The sequence below is a fragment of the Tupaia chinensis genome, unplaced genomic scaffold, assembly GCF_000334495.1.
Source record: "Tupaia chinensis unplaced genomic scaffold, TupChi_1.0 Scaffold000263_1, whole genome shotgun sequence".
Lineage (NCBI taxonomy): Eukaryota > Metazoa > Chordata > Mammalia > Scandentia > Tupaiidae > Tupaia > Tupaia belangeri.
In genome coordinates, this window is record NW_006159743.1 from 1971952 (window position 1) to 1981156 (window position 9205).

The window sequence follows — 9205 nt, forward strand, 5'->3', positions numbered from 1 at the left end:
TTTTTTTTTTTTGGAGTTTTTTGTATAGGATGAGTGAAAGAGAGAGAGAGAGAGAGAGAGACAGACAGACAGACAGAAAGCGAGAAATCACCCCCCAGGGGGAATGGCCATGCCGCAATTCCTTCTCTTCCATTCTTCTCTCAGGATCTTGGGGACGCACACACATGCGCCTAGCGTGAGTTTAAGCCACTGGGTCTGGGACTCGAACCATGCTTGACTACATGGGAGTCCAGCGACATAGCCATTACGCTAACTGCTGTTCCCTAGAATGCTTTTGATTGCTACTAACTGAATACTTAAGAGTTTCTGAAATGGAAAGAGCATCTTTGCTTAAGAAATTTAGAGGTGGGGTCAACCCCACAGCACAGCAGTTATGCTCTACATAGAAAACTAGATCCTACATGGCCCACTGCAGTTTGAATCCTGATGCCAGCAATTTGAAAAACACACCAAGTGTATGTGCATGCATGTCCAAAATGCTTACAGGAAGGAGAAATGGAAGAAAAAGGATTGCGGTGTGACCTACTAGAGGATGCGTTCTCTTTCTTCCTGGTGTGCGCTTATGTCCTCTGGCAATTAAAATAACAGATTTGTAGTCCACTATCCCAGAATTGACTGAGCAACTCGTGATGGCATTAGAACTCAGTCTCATTCCACGCTTTGCTTTGCCTTCCTCGGTGTGGGAAACTGTCTTCCTCGTGGCTACAAATGGGTGCAAGCTCTCCTGTGGTGCATTACCCAGGCCACACTTGGGACCAACACACTCATTCCCTCAGATGCTGGAAGGGTCGGCCTCTGATGGCTTATAGTTGAATCCCTCTGCAGGAGCTGCCTGGGCTGAAGGAAGCTGTTTCTCCCAAGTTTACCCCTGGTCCGTGGGAGCAGCTCACACCTCTCAATTGTAACTGTTCAACTTTTCTCTGCCCAAACCTGGTTTTCTCCTCTCAGGCATCTTTCCAAGGAACACTTTGCAATGAACTTCCTACATTAAAATCTTAAGGCCTGACTGTATTTTTGCTGATCTGTGATACCAGAATGGTTCTAGGCAGGAGACTTCACAGTGGGATTTCAGGCCTAGCCAAGGTGGTACACAGGTATACTACTACTGGGAGGCTGGAAGCCCACATGGGAGGTCCAGGTTCAGTTCCTGGGCCAAATTGACAGTGCTGGGCACAGATGCACATGACTGTAAGCATAGCTAATTGGGAGACTAGGGCAGGAGGATCTTGACACAGTAAGACCCTGTCAAAAATGCCCACCTTTCTCTCTCTCTCTCTCCCCCCTTTTGTCTCAGAAAGAGAAACTATAAAATAAAACGGGGTTTTGGAACTGGATTATTTACTGGCAAGCTGGCAAGAAGCTCCCAGAATGCTATAGTCATTCAATTGTTAATATTTTCCCCAAAGATGAGTTGGGATGGAATACTGTAGGAAAGAAATAGACTGGTAAGGGCAATATCTCAGATGCTTGAGAGCTTTAGGGAAGATCGTTATTATAAGGACTATGGAAGTTGAACGGATATTGCAGGGAAACAATGTATTAAGAATAACAGTGAAAAGCTGAGGATGCTTAATAATCAACATAAAGGAAAAGTGTGAAAGCAAGAGGACCTCCTTGGTGACACAAAAACAACTCTATCCAGATGGTAGAAAAGCTTAGGATTTGGCCCAGGACTTAATTATAAGAATAGCAGAGCTCTGAGGAAAATTGAATTCTCAATTCTGACAGGTCTGTCACACTAAAGTCAAAGTCCCAAATGATGAACTTGAAATTCTGAACCTCAGTTTTCCCTGAACTCTCTGGGCCTGCAGAGTTGACAGACTCCTCCTTATTAAAAGCTAGCATTGCTCCTCTTGCTTGAAGACTACAGAGACTTTTGCCTATACAAAAAAAATGTGCCCTCTTGGGATCTATCTTCACCTCCTGGCCAATGGACTTATCAAAAGAATAAAATCATAAACTACCCGGAAATAAAATGGGCCCACTAGAGGAAGAAAGGGACCACAGGCTCTCTTTTAGAGAGGCAAAGGCTGAACCAGTATATGCAGGAGCTGGAAAATTATACATATTGGTTGGATAAAACCAATGAAATTTTAAGAAAGAGGAGGAAGAAAAGTCCTGTTCACATGGAATAGACACTGTGGACATGTAGGGTCTTGGCCTAGGACTATATTAACTCTGCTGGCTTTTGTATATGAGACTTGGACCATCTTGATTTTCATAGAACTTCACATTGGCACATATCTACGGTATCATGTTAATTGGATTGGATGAGCAAGAGCTGACACTTGTACACTCTTGGTCCCACCACATTAGTAACGTTTTTAGGAATCCAGTGGTTTAGGACAGACATTGGCTAAATTTGTCCCACTCCCTATTTTTATAAGTAACATTTTTTTGGAACACAGCAACAGCCACTTGTTTATGTATTGTCTGTGACTGCTATTGTGTTATAATGGCAGAGTTAAGCAGTTGCAACAGAGAACATTTGATCCGCAAACCTAAAATATTTACTCTGGACCTTTATAGAAAATTTTGCTGACCTTTGCTCTAAGGCATTACAGTTCATCGCTTTCAAAATAAAAGATACATTATCACATCCCAATCTTTCCACCACTAAGAAGAAAGCACAATGCCTAGTATTCCTTTCAGATGGGAAGAATCATATTCCACACTTGGGAATACTACTCCACCCCATATACTAGTTGATAAGACTTCTAGCTTTTTGTGGTGCCCAGAGACATAAGAGCCTCTGCAGCAGATCCAGACTGGGTACTAATATTCCTTCTGCTACAGCCATATGAACTAGCAGGTTCTATGTCATTACAGGTGTCTCTTATTGGGGAAGATGCTGTGTGGAGCTTATGGTAATATCCTCATCAAAATGCAGACTCCATGAGAACTATAGAAGATAATTATTCACCACTTAAAAATAGCTCCTTATGGGACCAGCAGATGGTGTAATGGTTGCATCACTGAACTCTCATGTAGTCAACCACAGTTTGAGTCTTGGACCCGGTGGCTTAAAACTCATGCCAGGTACATGTACGTGCATGCCCAAAATCCTGAGAGGAGAATGAAGGAGAGAGGTTTATGGTGTGACCATTCCCCTGGGGGGTGGGGGTGATTTCTCACTTTCTTCTCTTCAGCAAGCACATGTGCCCTAAAGCAAAAATCTAAAAATAAAATAAAAATAGTTCCTTATGTGTTAATGGGTCTATGTTGGTAATGTAAAGACAAATGTCTGACCATGGGATGTCAATAGGCTTCATGGGCCAGATATATTCATCATGAACTGGGTTCTATCAAACCCACCAAGTATTAGGATCTACCAAGATCAACATTTCCCGATCCTTTGTAAAATGAAAGTGAGAGAGCCAGGATCAGGTACAAGTGGGGCTAGAGGGCACAAGAAATACACAGGAGTGGGTGCTCCAGATCCCCCTGTTTCCTATCCGTTTCTCCAACACCTCTTGCATTTAAGGCCCTAGAGGGCATCTGGCTTTCACGACACTGGTGGAGGTAAATCTGCCCAATGAGTGCAGCTTTAGGACACATACCACAGGGTCATCTGTCTTGTATGTAATACATTCCTGGGTAAGAATATATACAAACTTGAGGGCAGTGACACATGGCTTGGTGGGTTGGTCAGGCAGCTAGAAAGAAAAAAGACCATGAAATTGTGCAGAGGAAGAGGTGTGTAAATGGGCCTGTGGGAGTATATGTAAGATGTGAGGGTCTTTGTTTTGCATATTAATGTCACCAAGGAGCCTCGTCTATGGAAGATGTACTAAACAATCAAGCAGACAGAATGACTTGGCCAGCTGATGTCAGTCAGTCTCTGTAGTGGGTAGCATAGTGGCAGAAGTAGAGGCCATTCATGGGTCCAGAAGCATAAGATTTGGCTTTCCAGTACTAATAGCAACTGTTGTTAACACATATACAGCCTCCCAGCAGTAGAGACCAATACTGAACGGACAGATATAGCACCAATTTTTGAGGAGTCAACCAGCTAGCTACTAGGCAGCAAGTTGAAATCACTGGAAAGTGTCAATGAATCATCTTGACTATAACGGACACGTATGCTAGCTATGCATTTGGCTTTTTGGCCCAGAGAGACTCAGCTGGTACCACTGTCCAAGGGCTTACAGAATTCTACATAACATCACTCAGATCAAAGGGCCATGCCTTTAAAGTTAAGGAGATAGGACCCATTCATCCTACCACATACTGCACCATCCAAAAACTGCTGGCCTGATAGAGTGATGAAATAATCTCTTATTGACAGACACAACTGAGATGTCAGCTCAGAGACAATACTCTATGATAGGGTACTGTCCTCCAGAACGCAATGTATTCTCTAAACATGTGACTCTTACATGGTGTTAGGTGCCTAGTAGCTAGAACAGATGGGTCTGGTAACCAAGGGTGGAACTAGGAATGACCCCACTTATCATCACTCCTAGTGACCTACTTGGGAAATATGGGCTTCCTCATCCCCCTCAACTTTAGGTCTTGATTTTGTAGAGGTCTTATTTCTAGAAGGATACCTCTACCAGAAAACACACTGAGAGTGATTTAAACTTAAACAATCAGCAAACTTAATGATTCTCAAGAAAAGTCACTATTTTTAGCCCAATGCATAAAGAGAACCATAATCAGACCAAAATCTTAGAACACTTATGAAGAGGAAGTAACATTGTAATGTAGAATATGGCAATGTTGTGAGTTGTAATTGACTGGTGAGGGAAGTGGTGACACATGTAACTCAGATCACTGCATTTTTAGAAAATCACACAAATCAACTGCTGAGATAAACTTCTAGTTAGACGTATTTTCGATGGGTGGCAACTGAAGCAGGAGTGGCTAAAGGCTTGTATAAAGTCATGTGGGTAAATCAGTAGCAGATCTGAGACCAGAACCCAGGTCTTCTGACCTCCTAGTGCAGTATTCCCTTCATCCTCCACTGTGGATTCACAGCTCCTAAGTTTTCTTTTTTAACTATGTGTGCATTAGGCCAATGTCAGCTTACTCTGCATTCTGCATACACACGCTATGGAAGCCTGATGAATAACCTACAGACATTCTGGTGTCTGGGAGAAGTCACCTTAGCATTAAAAATTCATTACAGAAATCTGCCCAAATAGACAATTAAGCAGACTGGTGTCAACCTAATTGGCTCAAATTAATGAATGCAGCACCACTTGGATTTTTTTTTTCTCTGTTTGTTATTGACTTCCATACACCTTCATTAAAATCACAAAAGTATCACAGGTCTCCCTTTCATTAGTCTCACAAAACTGTTTTGAATGTCATTGAATGCTCATTTTGGATTGTAGACAGGATACATTTAGAATTCACCAATACCTCAAATTAACTTCTCGAGGTCTTTGGGGACCAAAAAAAAAAAAAAAAATACATATGCATTTTGTTTGGCACATTTCCCTTAACTCAGCATAACGATTTTTTAAAGAGCTTAAATAATGCAAAATTTGGGGTGGAAGTGGAGCAGGGGTTATGTGCCCTTGTGAAGATAAAGAATCTAGAAGCCCCCAATATGTGAGAACCTAAAGAAGTAATTCTATTTAATTTTTTTTAGCAATATTAGGATGCATCGAGTGAGCAGTATTTGGATTCAGCGTGTATTTGTTAATTCTGTAACTATACTGGGTTTGAAGTGGGGTGAGAGCATGGCAATAACATCATATTTTTAAACATCTGTATGTACAACGAACAACTGTGCAACACCTCCTCATTTAACCCCCCATCAACCTTAAGAGGCTAGCATCATAGAAGGATGGCTGTATTTCCTACAGTACCCATCTCCCTACCTGTGTTTAGGTCGATACTTGGCTGCCTGAAATAGACTTTAGTTCCCACCCTCCTTTGCAGCTAGATACTGCCAAGTGACCAAGTTCTTGTTGATGGGGATGTCAGTGAAAGCACTACGTACAATTTTTCATAAAAGGTGCCCTTTACTCTTCTGGACTGAAATATAGTTGGGATGACTGAAGCTGAGCAGCCATCTTGGACCACATGGGCGATGGCTTATAGAACAGTAACTCAACACGAAGAAAACTGAGACCCAGCCATTAAGGAGCAGTTACATGAACCCTGAAGTGTAGACCTCATATACATAATAAAGACATTCTATCTTGTTTAAGTTACTATTATTTGGGTTTTCAACTAAAATGAATTCTAAATAATACACTTGGGTTACACTGTCCTAATTAAAATCTGCTGCAGTGTAAAATACACACTGGATTTCAAAAGCAAATAAGAAAAATTGTATATCATTAGTAATTTTTACATGGATTGTCACGATGATGTCATTTTTGGATCTATTGACTTAACAAGCATCTTATTTAAATAATTTCTTTGGGTTCTCTTTACTTTTTTTTAATGTGACTGCTAGAAAATTTTAAATCATATACATGGTTCATATTATACTGGACGGTGTGAGAGTAGAGCTGCTCTGTCTCTGAATTTTAGTATTCTCTAACTACTAAAGAATAGACGAAGTAGCTGAGGTTCGGAGGAGTCATAACAACTTACCCAAGTTCCTACGTCAAGTAACTAATGGGCTGAAGTCAAGCTTGGGTCTATTGGGGCAACCTTGGTGCCTACTGCATACAGTGCTGTCATTGGGTTGAGGCATGGAAGAGAGAACATGATCCTACACCAACACTTTTTTCTTTTTTTTGCTATTAGGTGTGTGTACTCGCTGGAGAGAGACAGTGAGAAGGAAAGTGAGAAATCATCTCCCAGAGGGATAGCCATGCAGTAACCCCTTCTCCTTCATTCTCTTCCTGGGGTTTTGGGAGCACATGCCTGGAGTGATTTTCACTGCCAGATCCGGGACTCAAACTACAGTCACCCATATGGGAATCCAGCTCTTTAACCTCCATGCCACCTACTGGCCCCTCAATACTAATTCTTAGAGGCAGAAATTGCTGACTGCTTAAAGACTTTGTTGACTTTCCCTCAAAATATGTTTATAATCTGATGAGTTTTATAGTATTATTTTCAATTTTCATATTTCCATACAAAAACAGAATATAATCTATTGAAACAGGAAATGAAACACTATCTACCCAATGACTCTACTATCTTTGATTCAGAAAGAAGATATCTGAATAGGAACACTTTGCCATAGAAATCATCTGTGGGATGTATCTAGATCCCACAGATGACAGAGCTGGAACCCTTGTGGCAAAACTTTCCTTGGTTGCTTTACCTTACTTTTCTGGATGTGCAAGGCATGCTTCTAACCCCTGTGACCAAAGATGCCCCTGGGTGGTGCCTGGGTAGTAGCATGAACCATCTGCAGCATCTTTCTCCTCATTTGGTTGTTTGTAGATCTGTCTACCAGGGCCATGGCAGCCTTTACAGGTAATGAGTATGTTCAGTTTTATTTACACCTTTACACAATGACCTTTTCCTCACTTCTGCGATGACGAAGGTGGTAGGTCAGCCATAAACCTATTCTGTGGAAGAGGGTACATTTTCTATTTGGAGATGGCTGACACTCTTAGTTTTCCTGATTTCTCCCTGAGCATGATTGTAGATAGGAACACCCTGTCCTAACTGAGGTGAAGCGCTATTAGCTACCTACTAGTGGCTAGCCAAAGAGTTCTCTTGCTTTGCTCCCAGGTCCTCCATTGTTCTGCTCCAGAGCTAGGCTGCCTCAGCAAATGAAGCAAAGGGACGTGGAACCCTGAGTGGAAGCGGGCCGTTAATTGAGAAAATACACACTGACAAGGAGAGAAGCAGAGATTGGGTGGACCGGAGGTCTCTGACGGAGAGCGCTGCAGCCCTGAGCCATTCTCGGCAATAGAAGAGGAAGAAGCCAGGTATTTTCTATTGTCACAGCTGTGGAGCATCTTGCATCCCGTAGTTTTTGGGTCTTGTGGTTCTAAACAAGTTTCCCCTGGCCTTCTCTGGCTAACACTCAGCTTCCTTTAATTTACACTGCCCTGCAGTGTAACCGCAGAGTATGTCTTTGTTAGAGCTTCCGCTTGCCCTGCAGTGTCAGCACAAAGGCCATATATATGTTAAAGGCTGCTAGTGCCTTGTCCAGATCTTGCTGCTCCCTACGCTAGGCTAGACCCAGTTCTTTGAGCTTTACTTTCTGCAAGTGGCTCTAGGCCATAAGGCAGCCACAGTCACCAAATGAACTTGGATGTGATCATTTTAATCTTCCTCCCTATACAGTACTACCACAAGTGGCCAGAAATGGTACCCAGACCACTTAACTGCCTATGGAGCTACAGCATGAAACTAACAAGCTGTTCATTAATACACCCATTGCTTTCTCCTTCCTGCAGGTTCTGTTCCTGGTTTAGAAACCAAATTAACAAGTTTCCTCCTAAGAGGCATATCTATCCTACAAGCAGTCAGCTCTTTGAACATTTAACTTCATCCTCCAAATCATTACACAAAACACTTAATGGCTCTGGGCCCAGACCTGACCCCTGCAGATCCCATTTGCAGAGATCGTCAAAGGCAGATGAATCACCACCAGTAAGTACTTTCTGCATTTGGCTTCCCAATATGGGAGTGGTTGGGCAATTGTGGGTCATTAGAATTTTTCAAATTAAATTCCCTCAAAAATACATTTCACTAATACAATTGAAGAACAGTGTATGCCCTGGACAGCATCTGCTAATTTCAGAGGGACAATAACCATACTGATGTAGGATATCTGTTGAGGACAGAATGAAGAGACAGCCACCAATTGGCTTCTTTTTCTTCACGTTCATCATGTCCACTAAGTATCAAAAATGGTTCTGAAATCTGCTATACATTCCAGTACAAAATGCCAGCTTATTTTCAACTAAATCTACTTGCAGTTTCATTCCCGAATTGATTTACTCTAAGGAGCCACTCTGTGGTTTCTGCTTTAGATTGGACAGGGGCTGGGGAGGCTAAGGCATGGGTCAAGATCTAAAACTCAGATGTCTTCAGGGTCTAGACAGTTACTGTAAAGCTGCTGGTAAGACATTAGGAAATAGACGAGACCGTAACAAATTGGAGCTTTTGGGTTCACTAGAAGTGGGCAATTGCAGTTTTTAAAACATACATACTGCATTGGCCAAAGGGAAAACGTGTCAGTTCAGATTCTCCTGACAAGTAGCCAGTTTGTGACTTCGCCTTCAAATCGGTTCATTAAATCTCCTTTGTAGGGTCTGAATCTGGGCTGGAA